The sequence below is a fragment of the Tympanuchus pallidicinctus genome, unplaced genomic scaffold (genome assembly GCF_026119805.1).
Source record: "Tympanuchus pallidicinctus isolate F22 unplaced genomic scaffold, pur_lepc_1.0 scaffold6, whole genome shotgun sequence".
NCBI lineage: Eukaryota > Metazoa > Chordata > Aves > Galliformes > Phasianidae > Tympanuchus > Tympanuchus pallidicinctus.
Genome location: NW_026294780.1, coordinates 41713608 through 41726503, shown reverse-complemented (window position 1 = coordinate 41726503; position 12896 = coordinate 41713608). Strand labels below are relative to the sequence as shown.

Here is a 12896-nt window from a genome sequence, read left to right as displayed (position 1 = left end):
CAGCTACATTTTCAAGCTGTAGCTTGAAAAATAGCTGCTCCTCTGAAACAACAGCCAGCTGAAAATGAGTTTTTCTTAAGGGTAGGTGACCGTGTGTAGGTGACTCCAAATGCAAGAAACTTAGCTTCCACAGTCTGTCTGTCTCCATCTGCTGGTACATCACATTGCCAGAGTAGAGAATTATTTATTTTAAAAATCATTTTAAACATCTTGAATACATAATAAGATTGTGCAGCTTCTGTTATCAGTGAAATTACAGCTGGAAGCTGGTGAGAAACCAAACCTACCCAAAGGTTCACCTCTGCAACCGCATCCAACTTCACTTTGAGTAGGACACACAATGATGGATGCACTGGAGCTGAAACAAATACAGTGCCCAAGTAACTCATCACATTTAAATAATGATTTACTTTAAAAAGGGTAATGAATACTATTTCCTTTGGTCTTAAGAAAAGCCTTCCATTTCACCATCATTACTAGGCTACGCTCTTTTTTTCATAACTAAAAATGATGTCAAGAAAATCCTCAAGTTTATACATAGAATTTTCAAATAATAAACTTTTATACACACATGTAAAGTGATCGTTTGAAGAGTGATTACAAAGTGCTGCTGCTCACCTCTTTTCCATCACTTTAGTATCCAAGGACTAATAGAAATGACTGGCTGATCCTCAAATTGGTCTGTACTCCAACTCAGACATTTCAAGATAAAACCTGGGTCATAAACCTGCTCATAAGCTCCTGATTATGTTACATTAACCCTAGGCTCATTGCATCTAAGTTTACTGAGTACCTATTTTTGTCACAACCATGCTTGGTAATAATGGGAGGTTATGGGAGGACAATACAGCAGGGTAAAAAAAAAAAAAAAAAAAAAAAAAAAAAAGAAATCAATATGCTCAATAGATACATATTAATATATCCAAGGTAGCCACTGGAAGAGATCCTAGCTTGCCATAACCTTTCACTTGAAGCTGCAACCACAAAGTTACTAAAAATAATTTTTTCCTTCAGAAAAATTGATCTTCATTTGCAGGACAGACATTGCACTTCTGCATTAATCCAATCATTTCAGTTCAAATTACTGAAAGTCAACACAGGAGGATAACTATTGGGAAGCAGATATGAAGCTAGGCAATTTGTGCTTAATATAGTGAAATAATTGCAAATTAAAAAAAAAATTACCAAAATTTGCTTTATCTATATTCTGCTTCTTGTCGGGGTGTGAGACTTGGTTCAGTACTCTTCATGTTAAAAAAGAACTGCTGAGAGGGATAAAAATTTAAAAGCCTTCATCCTTTTAAAGTAAAAAGAAACATCTGGTAAAGACAATTACACACAATCATTTCTAGCAACACTAAGTAACAAAGAAATTAACAAATACTGACTCTGTAATCCTGACAGAACAAGCAAAGCATCCCTTCTTATATTTTAAAATAGAATGCTTCATTTTAGCTTCTCTTCAAATATCTGGTGAAGGTGAAGTCTTTCAAAACTCCACTACAATTTCCTTGAGTGTATTCTTCTCAAAGAATTCAGGACCAAAGAGAGAAGGATGTGAAAAAAAGGTTTCTTCTGTCACTTAATAGCATTTTAAAAGAAAATACATTTCTTAGCTGTCTGGGTGTCCTCAGCTTGTAAGACTGAACACCATGAGAAAGCAATGGGTTGTGGCTACCTCTGCCCAACATCAGAGAATCACAGACTCATAGAATGGTTTGGGTTGGAAGGGACTTTAAAGCCAGTTCCACCCCCTTGCCATGAGCAGGGCTGCCACCCACCAGGCCAGGCTATCCAAAGCCCCATTCAACCTAGCCTTGAATGCCTCAAGGGATGGTGCACCCACAGCTTCTCTGGGTAGCTATGCCAGTGCCTCACCATCCTCTGAGCAAAGAATTTCCTCCTCACATCTAATCTGATCTCCCCTCTTTTCGTTTAAAACCATTCCCCCTCATCCTATTATCAGACTGTGTAAAACGTCGGTCTCCCTCTTGTTTATATGCTCCCTTTAAATATTGGAAGGCCATGACATACAACGACCCTGTCCCCAGAGCCTTCTGTTTTCCAAGCTAAACAAACTCAGCTCCCTCAGACTTTCTTCGTAGGATTGATGCTCCAGCCCTTTGGTCATCTTCATTGCCCTCTCTGTGTTGGGGACCCCAGACCTCCAGATGGGGCATCATGAGGGCAGCACAGAGAGGGACAGTCACCTCTCTCACCCTGCTGGCCACCCCTTTTTGAGTATCCCCTCAGGATACAGTTGGCTTTCCGAGCATACTGCTGGCACAGTGGTGGCATATTTCTGACTTATATGTCAGACAGAAGGAGGCTTCTGAAGACTACGTGTGTTGGCAGTTGGACTAGATAATCTCAGTAGTCTTTTCCAACCTTACTGATTCCACGATACTAAACGCCTTCCTCATTCAACGCTGCCAGAGCTGAAAGCTGGGCTAAAGCTCCCTTCACAAGTAGATACAATTTTACTGAATTTTTGCAATGTATATTTTTTCATTTTGGATCAACATACCCAGGGAAAATAGCCCCTAAGGAAATGATGGCAGTACCACGTTTATGCAGCCTTCAGCTGTACAAATTCACATCAGATGGTCAGCAACCTTCCACCCTTCTGCATGTGACAGGAAATGTGTCACCTGCTTTTCACTACCTATATCTGAATTCAGAGGTCTTTGCTTAGCGTGAGCTAGAAAAAAATGTGCTGTAGAAAAAATAACACAGAAAGGAGTACCGTTCCATCAGTTCCTACCTATCTCAAATGGGTTCCCCTCGGTAGTTTTACATTAAAAATGAGTGATGCAAGGACACACATAGAACCTATGTAATTCTTCAAACCTGACTTCTTCTTTTGCAGATATATCTGAGAACACAGAAAATTCACATTTTTCATGACTGCAGTATTATAGAGACAAAAATATCAGGCTTATTTTTTGTTTAAAAGCAGAGAATTAAAGCATCACACACTGAGAGGCTTGGGGGAAAATGCAAACATTTTCAAGTAATTTCTGAAGAGATTCTCAAAAGCAATAACACTGGAAAATAAAGCACTACCCCTGAGTAAGCATAATGATTTGGTAAAATTACTTTCCCTTTTAACCCTTTAATCATCTGGCTTTCATTCTGGAGGAAGCACAGAGTTGCATCTGCTTTTGTACTGCAACATCAAGCCAACAAAATTGCCAGTGGCAAAACAAACATCATAATGCTTCGTGTAAAGTTTCCAAGATTCTGGTGGGAGCTCTGCACAGAAGTATTTCTGTTCTCTGGGTTACGACATTCTGTTATTTCAATATTAATAAAAGAGTGATGTAAACCACATTAGAAAAGAAAACAAATCTTTTCAATTAAGCTTATTTTTAGAACAAGTCCCAGGATTCCGAACGCAGCAGCGTTTTCTGAACACAGTGTTTTTCCCTTAAGATTTTCTAACTGGCAAGGTTCCATAATCTGCTCAGTGGTGGGAGGTGAACTTCTGTAGGCAGAACAGAGGCAGTTTAAAGGGCACCTCCGAACACTTCCAAGTGGACGGGCAGCACAAGGAATCGCTGCCACAAGTGTTAAACACTCTATTCAGGTGAGGACTTAAAGCAATCAGATTGCTTTTCCACGAGAAGTCAGCAAACTGAACCCTGAGGGATTCAACAGAGAATATTAACTCGCTGCATAAGAGAAACAGGGCTAAGCAGTGCTACAACAAACCTAATTTATTCACCAGACTGATGCAATCTGGCCTCGACCAGATTGTATTGTCACATCTACACACGGAAAAAAATATATATATATTTCAAAAGCTGTTATTTTTAGGGGAAAAAATATTTCTTTAATGTTGCTGGACAAAAGCCAGCAGCACAGGGCCATGTCAAGATGATGGAATAACTCAGCCGTACATCTCTAAGCATCATGGTCACAGGAAACAGAGGCCAAGGCTAAAATGTGACCTGTGGTGGGAGGATTTAGTTAATCTCAGGCTTTAAGAAGAGCGATTTCTTATGAAAGGAGAAGAGGAGAGGAGAGGAGAGGAGAGGAGAGGAGAGGAGAGGAGAGGAGAGGAGAGGAGAGGAGAGGAGAGGAGAGGAGAGGAGAGGAGAGGAGAGGAGAGGAGAGGAGAGGAGAGGAGAGGAGAGGAGAGGAGAGGAGAGGAGAGGAGAGGAGAGGAGAGGAGAGGAGAGGAGAGGAGAGGAGAGGAGAGGAGAGAAAAAAAGAAAAAGAAAAAGAAAAAGAAAAAGAAAAAGAAAAAGAAAAAGAAAAAGAAAAAGAAAAAGAAAAAGAAAAAGAAAAAGAAAAAGAAAAAGAAAAAGAAAAAGAAAAAGAAAAAGAAAAAGAAAAAGAAAAAGAAAAAGAAAAAGAAAAAGAAAAAAGACCCAAGTAGTTAAGTACCCAGGTCATGCTACATTTGTTTAGCAACCATAAAAATAACCACTTGCACTCTCCCTGCCACAATTCCATGAGGGAGACAATGTGTAACTCTACGTATTCTCAAAAGGTCAGCCAGAAACAAGACCAAGCTTTGAATCTTGATTTCATTCCCCATAGCAAAAACTACCATAAACCATTGCTCATCCCATGGCCAAGCATATGTAGATACAAACAATCAGTAACTCTATTATTTCAGTAAATCCCCAGTGTGTATTTTCCCATACAAATGTATCTGGAAGCATCACATCAGTAAATAGCCAATGTATTTCACCAGAAGCATGGCAATGACAGTAGGATTTACTAAAGATCAAATCACACTGGGATAAATGTAAAAAATAATCATAATAAAGGCTTAGCTTTTACTCACAGGAACTGTAATAGAAGCACTAGGATATGGGCTGTAAATTCATGCACCTCTCAAAGAGAAATCAAGATAGAAGCAAATGTGATACCAGACTTCATTATAGGTCTGGAAAATAATCATAACCCTCCCATTAGGAGGAAGTTTTTTACCCAGAGGGTGGTGATGCACTGGAACAGGTTGTCCAAGGAGGCTGTGGATGCCCCATCCCTGGAGGCATTCAAGGCCAGGCTGGATGTGGCTCTGGGCAGCCTGGTCTGGTGGTTGGCGACCCTGCACATAGCAGAGGGGTTGAAACCAAGTGATCTTTGAGGTCCTTTTAAACCAAGGCCATTCTATGATTGTATGATAAGTGAACAACTAACAGTCATGTACACACACATGAAGGAAGGAAAAGTAATTAAAAAAATAAATAAATTGCCCAAAAGCAAGAGCACACTAAGAGAAAACTCATGTACACGTGCCTCCTATATATGAAAAACTTCAGTAAAATCACAGACTTTCAGCAATGAGCCAACTTCAAGAGATCCCCACAGTAACTTTCTGCATAATAATACCTCTGAAATTAACATATCAAAACTGCCAGTGTAGATCTGCCCCTGTGTCAGTTGAGCAAGCCTGTGAAATGTGAAAAGGTTCCATAGGAGTGGAGGAAAGAAAGAGTAGAGAAGGATTTAAGTCCACTGTAAGGACTCTACTGCTGCCCGGTATGATGATGCCTTATTACTCACTAGTCTGAGAGCAGTTAATGGGGTCGTGAAAACCCAGCAGCTTCACAACAAACTTGGGAATCATTCTGTAAGGCAAAGAGGTTATGTTCCAAAAGTTTTATCTATGCATTGTTCTTTCTAGATTTCTACTGTCCATGAAAGTATATACCCACTACCTTATTCTGAAGTACCAGAGTTGATGCAGTTTCTGCTTGGTATTTTTCAAAATACCCTGACTAATTTCAGTTCACCCATCCCATCAGCCCTGAGGATAACTAACTACAGATTTTTAATCTTTGCATCCTGTGTACCATGTATTTCTAAATTTTATATTCATTAAAATATGCTATCCAACATGTTTTAACGCCAGACATGGAGAGGGCCATAAAAAGGCAAACTTTTCTCAACAGAAACTCCGCTGTGCCCCTTCTTACACTGTAACACAGTTGGGATTCTCAGCATACCCTAGAGGTATATGATCTAGCAGGTGTTGCCAACATAAACGTGCACAGAACCTGCACAGAGAAAGAGGTTTGCACAAAAGAGCAATCACAATCACTTCTATTCAGGGGTGTACAAAAGGACTGATGGTCCAGTAGCTTCCCATTTAGCCTATGGCTCCACGAAAGCTGATTGCACTCCATTCTTCAGCTGAGGGAGCTCAAAGCCCTGTGTCCCTCTGGAAGACAATAACTCCACTAGAAGCTGCCTAGCTCTGAAGCTGTATCATACTCACCCTGCTGAAACTGTGCCACTTTGCGAAGAATAATTAGCAACATTCAAAGGGCTTCCAAAAAGCAGCACAACTCCGTGTGCTGACAGATCCTTTCCCAAAAAGCAGAAAACCTAGCTTCTGACCTCAGCTCCAACAGCTGTTCATGCAAGTACATCTTAACAAAGTCACTGGAAACTCAGTTGTAATTGTGGAGTTTTTCACTTGGATCCATCACCGTGGGGTTTTAATACTATGATTTTTCATCCATAAAGTCACAATGACATCTTTGCAACTCAACTCTTGGAAGGTGTGCATAATATCTAAACCAAAATGAGAGTGATCTTTTATCCGAAATCTACATCTCTGAAGAATGCCAACACTTTCTGCTTGCCTTTTTTTCCTACTATTTCTGCAAAAATATGGTTTCTACCTTGGACTGTATTTCACACCCAGAAGTGGTAGGTATAGGACATCCAGAAATGCTAATTGACCCATATAGAGTCCACAAACTTTGACTGAATCTACAAAAACTGAAATAAAATAAAAAATAAAGAGCAAGGTTTTATTTTCAGAATGAAACAATAAACATCTGGTTTCACGGGTGTATTTAGACCACAGAAATTTGTAAATGTTTAGATTACCATCTCAGTTTTATGTCTGTACCTTTTCAAGTCCCCGACAATAAGATTTTTCTCTATCAGCAAGCCAATTACCTTGATCACCTGTACCTCAGAACAGCTCCTTTTGAATGTGATGTGCTATATTTGACATTCCTCTGCCGATTAACATTCTGGTTTAGCAAGTGAGTTTACAACTTGCCACATCTATTTTAATCTCTAAGAATACTTCGGTTGCTGAAATTTTCATTTGTTTAAACGAACATCACAGGAAAAAACACAACATCCTTCTAGCACATTAACACCCCAATGTCTACGCCTGTGGACAATCACCAAATGGATGTTTGCAAGAGTTACTGAGCCATTTCGAGTGAAAGCAAGTGAGAGGATTAAATTTAAGGCGCAAGAAAAACACATGATTTCCTGTTCTATGCCTACTGAGAGTACTGTTGCTAGTTACGTGTATAGGGAAGTACTTCTAAATACTGGCTGCTAAATTGCTTTTCTTCCAGCATGCTCTCTCAACAGGCAGCACAGTTTCCTCCTTTTTGCATTGATTCAGGCAGTCCCAGGGGCAGACTTAGCAACCTGCAATGTTGTGTGATTCAAGGTCCCCCTCAAAGTCAACAGCAAAATTTGTTTTGTTTTCTATAAGAGGAGGTTTATCTTCTCCAAGAACTCACAGTTCAGAAACTCTTGCAAGTACCTTTCACACCCTGGGCCCTATGTGGATTTTCACTGCATCTTCCCTATTCTCAGCTCAGCTGTACAAACAGAAAATCTCCATGCATGCTTGTAATCAAATAAGATGCATATTTCATTTAGATGCAAATTTCAGAGCACTCCAGAACTTAATGCTAACTCAGACACGCGTCTGTGCTGCCCCATCTGTTCCTACTGTACTTTAGATCAGTATCTATAACATAGTTTGGCATGTTTCATTTTCTTGCCACCTGAAGTCAGAAGGATTTCTTGTTATGAAAAAGGATGCATTAAACTAAAATCATACATCCTTCTGTACTTTGGGACTGCTGTTTCAGACAACATAACAAACGTTTTCTTTGGCAACTGACAGGTTTGCTACTTGTGTTCATTAAAGTATATGTAGCAACCAAGACTGCAATGTCAATTGTAAATAACGAGTATACACAATTACACATTATGTTATTTCATTAACATTTCTGTCAGAAAATAAATAAGCACTGAAACGTGGTAATACCAAGTCTTGGCTTACACTTATGCTGTAGATAACAAAATACTGATGCATTTACAGAAAATTTATCTCAGTAGAATCAGATCTGCTCCAAGAACCCATGTGAATTTCAAGTGTTGATTTTCTATGACATTTTGTCTTAAAGAACAAAAATTTCAGAACCAGCCTGTGCAATCTTCATCAATATTTAAAGTTTTGCACCAAAAACCAACTGCAAGTACAAGAACATACCTTCAGCTTTCCACATCTTTTCTTTTTCTTTTTTTTTTCCCAGCTTATATTTACCACAGTGTTTCTAAAAATCAGCACCTCTTATGAACACTCACTTGGGCAAATGTGTCAGAGTCAGCTTATAGGTCTGATGGTGATTCTTATGTCAGCTCAGAGGAGGAGCCTCAGAGACACAGGGGATGGAAATATATTTTGTATCCCCTCCTGTTTCGTGTCACACCTAAAAGTAAATTTTCAAGTACAGATTTCTCATGGAATATAGACAGTACTGAGAATTTAGTTATACCAAATACTATAAGAAGCCCTGGAAAAACAGTGTGGCAAAGGCATTACTTGTGAATCAGGGACAGAGACTCAATTTCCACCTGTCTCAGGCTTCCTTATTACTGCATTAGGCAACCTTTCGCTTTTCGTTTTTACTTCATTTCACAGTTGGAAATAGCAAAAATACTTTCTTATTCAGGGAAGAGGGAAAAGATAAATTTAGTTATTTTTATGATTCATTCAGACACAATAGCAGTGGGAGTCATTCTAATATCCAGAATAAGAAAGGCAGGCATTACTGACTGATGTTTCAAGTAATCCTCATGCAATGTGATATTATACTGCAGTCTGTCGAAGATTCAGAAGTGAGCCTTCTATTATTCTATAAACCATTCATACAGGATTTCCAGAGAAGTGAAAAGACTGTACAGCGTGATTAATTTTACACTGAATTAAAGCAGTGTTAAATAGTAGTTTGTCCTATTAGGTGTTTTTAATATTCGTAGGTCCTTCCAGAAGTAATGCCTCCTATTTATTTTCATGGAAACTACACAGATACAAACAACACAATTACGCTATTTTATAGAGCAAATTCTCAACTACAAAACACTGTTTTTTCAACACAGTCACCACAATAGCTAGCCATCTTTGCCAGTGATGAACAAGAGCCTGCATGCTGTGCTCATAAAAATCTGTACCAGCACCAGTGATCCACTGTTTCACAGCTGCTATGATGGCATCACTGCTAAGAAAACGTTGTCCATGCAGTCCACCTTTCCTCGGAACAGATGGAAGTCAGAAGGTGCCAAATCTGGACTATACAGTGGGTGTAGTAGCAGAGTCCTGCCAAGATTGGCACTATGCTCCCCGGTCTTCAAATTGCTACGGGGCCTGGCATCACTCTGTTGCAAGAGCAAGGTTGTCTTCTTCTCTGGCCTCACTCTGAAAGTTCGAGCCTTCAGCTCAGTCATAGACATGATGTACTGGTCAGAGTTAATGGTTTGTACAGGTTCCCGAAAATCCAGAAGGATCACCCATTTCCTACTCCCAAAAGACAGTGCACATCATTTTACCCACTGCAGGCTGCATCTTGAACTTGTTCTTTGATGAGGCATTCATATACTGTCACTCCATGGTTGACTCTGGCTCTTAGTGGTGACACCACATCTTGTCACAATAATGATGCAATTCAGGAAGCTGTCACCTTCAGCCTTGCCTTGGTTCAATAGGTCCTGATAAACTTGCATACAGTGGTCTTTCTGTTCCTCTATGAGCACTCATGGGACTTACCTGGTGTAAACTTTGCAGTATTCCACAACTGCCACCACCACTTCCATTGCAGTGAAGATGATATTAAGCTCTGTACACAGTTCCCTGGTTGTAATCTGCCAATCTGTACAAATGAGCTGATAGAGATACTCTTCATTTCGTGGTGTGACAGTTGTGCATGACTATCCAGAACATGGCTTGACTTTCACATTGCTGTTGCCACTGCTCAAACACACCACCCACCATCTCACTGTGCTCACATTCACTGTTTGGTCTCCACAAACATTCAGCAAGAGTCAGTGAATGTCTTGGGTGCCAATTTCTTCTGCATGGAGGAATTCAGTGACACGTCTCTGCTTCATACGCACTTCCATATCACATGTCATTCTGTCAGTCTGCCTTTCTGTTACATGGCAACAGAATTTAATAGAATATTGGCAGGAAAGTTCAACTTCTACTGCCATACCATCAAGATGCATTAATGATGTCATGGGTCAACATAATAAAATAGGAGGCATTACTTTCAGAGCAGCCCTTCTACATCTTCTGAGGCAGTGGCTTTGTAACTGTATTTTCCAGAAGCATCCACAGTCAGTCCAGTCCCTGCATAAACTGTAAAAGCTTCTTAATTTACTTCAGAAGCCTATTTGGAAGCATTGCCTACCTTTACACAAGGAAGAAAGTTTGACTCTAACTGGGGACACAGAATACACAGCTTATTTCTAAATATAAAACTTTTCTCTCTGCGTGTTTAAAAACCTTTACACAAAGCAGACAATTTTTATCTAAAGTGTTTAGACGAAGAGGATGATTTTAGCTGCAGGAATCCTAGGAAGAATGTTTTGAGAGCGTTCAGATTAAATATGCAAAGTTGTTAAAATCTAGTCAGAAATCAAAAACAGACAGAATATCAAACCTGATTTTTTATTCAGATCAATGCATCAAGTATCAACTTAGAGATATTTCCAGTACTACTTAATGTCTTAAGTTATAGCTGTCTTCACTTCAAGAAGTAAAATAACTCAAGCTCAGAAACAGAGATCTGAATGTATTCTTTTTTTTTTTACTAGGAAGTATCTGATGTTTTAGATTCGTCAGTGTATCAATTCTAGAAGTGACTGTATTTTGACACAGGAATGGAATATTGGTAGGAAGGTTCAGCTTCTACAGCCATACAACTAACATCCATCTCTGATGTCATGGGCCAACATAATAAAAGAGGAGGCATTACTTTCTGCACAACCCTCAAAATATATTGAGTAGAATTTCAGGCAAACATTCCAGCTTTGCACAATGCAGACCAGCACAGGCAGCACTGCTAGTAAGGCTTCACACAAGCAAAGCAAGATGTTTCCTGACAAACAATCCTTAGAACGAGTCCCTCCAGCAGTTTAAAACGTTCATGAAACAGCTCGTCAGGTTACCCACCTCTCCCCATATCCACAGGCTTGGATTCCTTGTTCTCAGAAGAGTCTTACCAAACAAAACAAACGGCAACAAAAACCCAGAAGACATCCAGAGAGGACCAACATTTTCCCTCTCCTCAGAGCATGGCCATCAGATACTTAAATACACCTTTTGTTTTACCAAATGCACATTCCATTCTAATTCTGTAACAACCCAGACAATAGCTGCTGCAGCTTTCTTTCACCCATGCACCCATCCAAAAATACCGCAGAAACAGAATTTTCTTTGTCACTACAAAAACAGATTCGATCATTAAAGGAGTTTCATATTGAGATTCAAGGAAAAGACATGCCAATGGTGCCAGTATAAGTGGAAAGCTCAGCTTCTATTACCTGCCAGTCAAACTGCCTCTGTAATACTCCACTTTCTGACTAGGAAAGAATAGCACTCCTTGAGCAGCACAAACCTCTCCAATACAGTAGCTCTGAAATTCCACCCACCCACATCGACTTGGTCAGCTACTCACCAGAAGAACACAAGAAGCAAACTAGACATTCAAAGGAGAAAAGCCTTATGGATTATGGATTTGTTTGATGTGTTGAAGCTTTGATCAGAATATTCATACAAATACAAAAACACAACATGCTGGATGCCCATGGGGAGCTGTAAGAGTGGCTACTCTCCCTGAACAACTCAAGCCCTTCTGAGTCAGAGCAAATTGAGTATTGTCCCACAGAGAGAAAAAGTAGTAATCAAGGAGGAAACAGGCATTAGTTATTTCTAAAGTCTATAGAATGGAATCATAGAATCACAAAATGGCTTGGGTTGGAAGGGACTTCCAGGACCTCAAGCTCCAACCTTCCTGCTGCAGGCAGGTCTGCCAACTTCCATATTTAATACTAGACCAGAGCCCCATCCAACCTGGCCTTGAACACGTCCAGGGACAGAGCTTTCTATTTTCCAGGCTTCTCCTGGCCTACGGCCGTTCCACCCTGGTAACGCCCAATCTTGTCTGATCGAAGTCTAGTCCAGAGCAATATCTGAAATTAGCTTGGGCCTCTTGGTATACATAATTTATCACAACTTCAAAATGTCAGAACATTGTCGGCATCCTACAGTAATCATGATACATAAATCTTTCCTCCCCAGACCCAAATCTAGCAAGCGAACTGTGGAAATGTGTGTCAGATTTACACTACCAACAACTCTTTCTTGCTACTCAGAGCCAGACAATTTCAAAGCTCTATTTGGAGTCTACACAATGACATAATCGAGAACTTTACGTAAAAAAAGTGTGATAATTTCAGAGTTCAGCATTATCAACACAAAATCAATTACAAGAGAGGCATTCCATGTATATTGAAGTCATTTGTTCCAAACTCAATTAAGCTACCACTATCTCCATTTTCAAATATTTGCTTGTCGTTACCCTTTTTTTATGCACTTCTGAGGACAATCTATTTTAGTGATATTTATCCTAGCTAAAAATAAGTGAGCACTTATTTCTCAGCTATCTCAACCTCTAATTAAAACCAGTTCTACAGCCAGACGCAGATACTATGCTAAAAAGAAACACCCTTAAGTAATGCAATTTTCATTGTTAAAGAAAGTGGCTCATAAGCAATTATATCTTGTCAGCTCTAACAGTTAACCTAACCTCTTCAGTGACACCCTGTTA

The 12896-nt window shown here is 39.6% G+C and overlaps 1 protein-coding gene across 2 annotated transcripts in view; it reads right to left on the bottom strand.

Annotated features, from left to right (window-relative positions):
* The window catches only part of DGKH (diacylglycerol kinase eta), a 167328-nt gene that overhangs the window by 107892 nt on the left and 46540 nt on the right, over positions 1-12896 (bottom strand). The gene's annotated exons all lie outside the window — the stretch shown is intronic.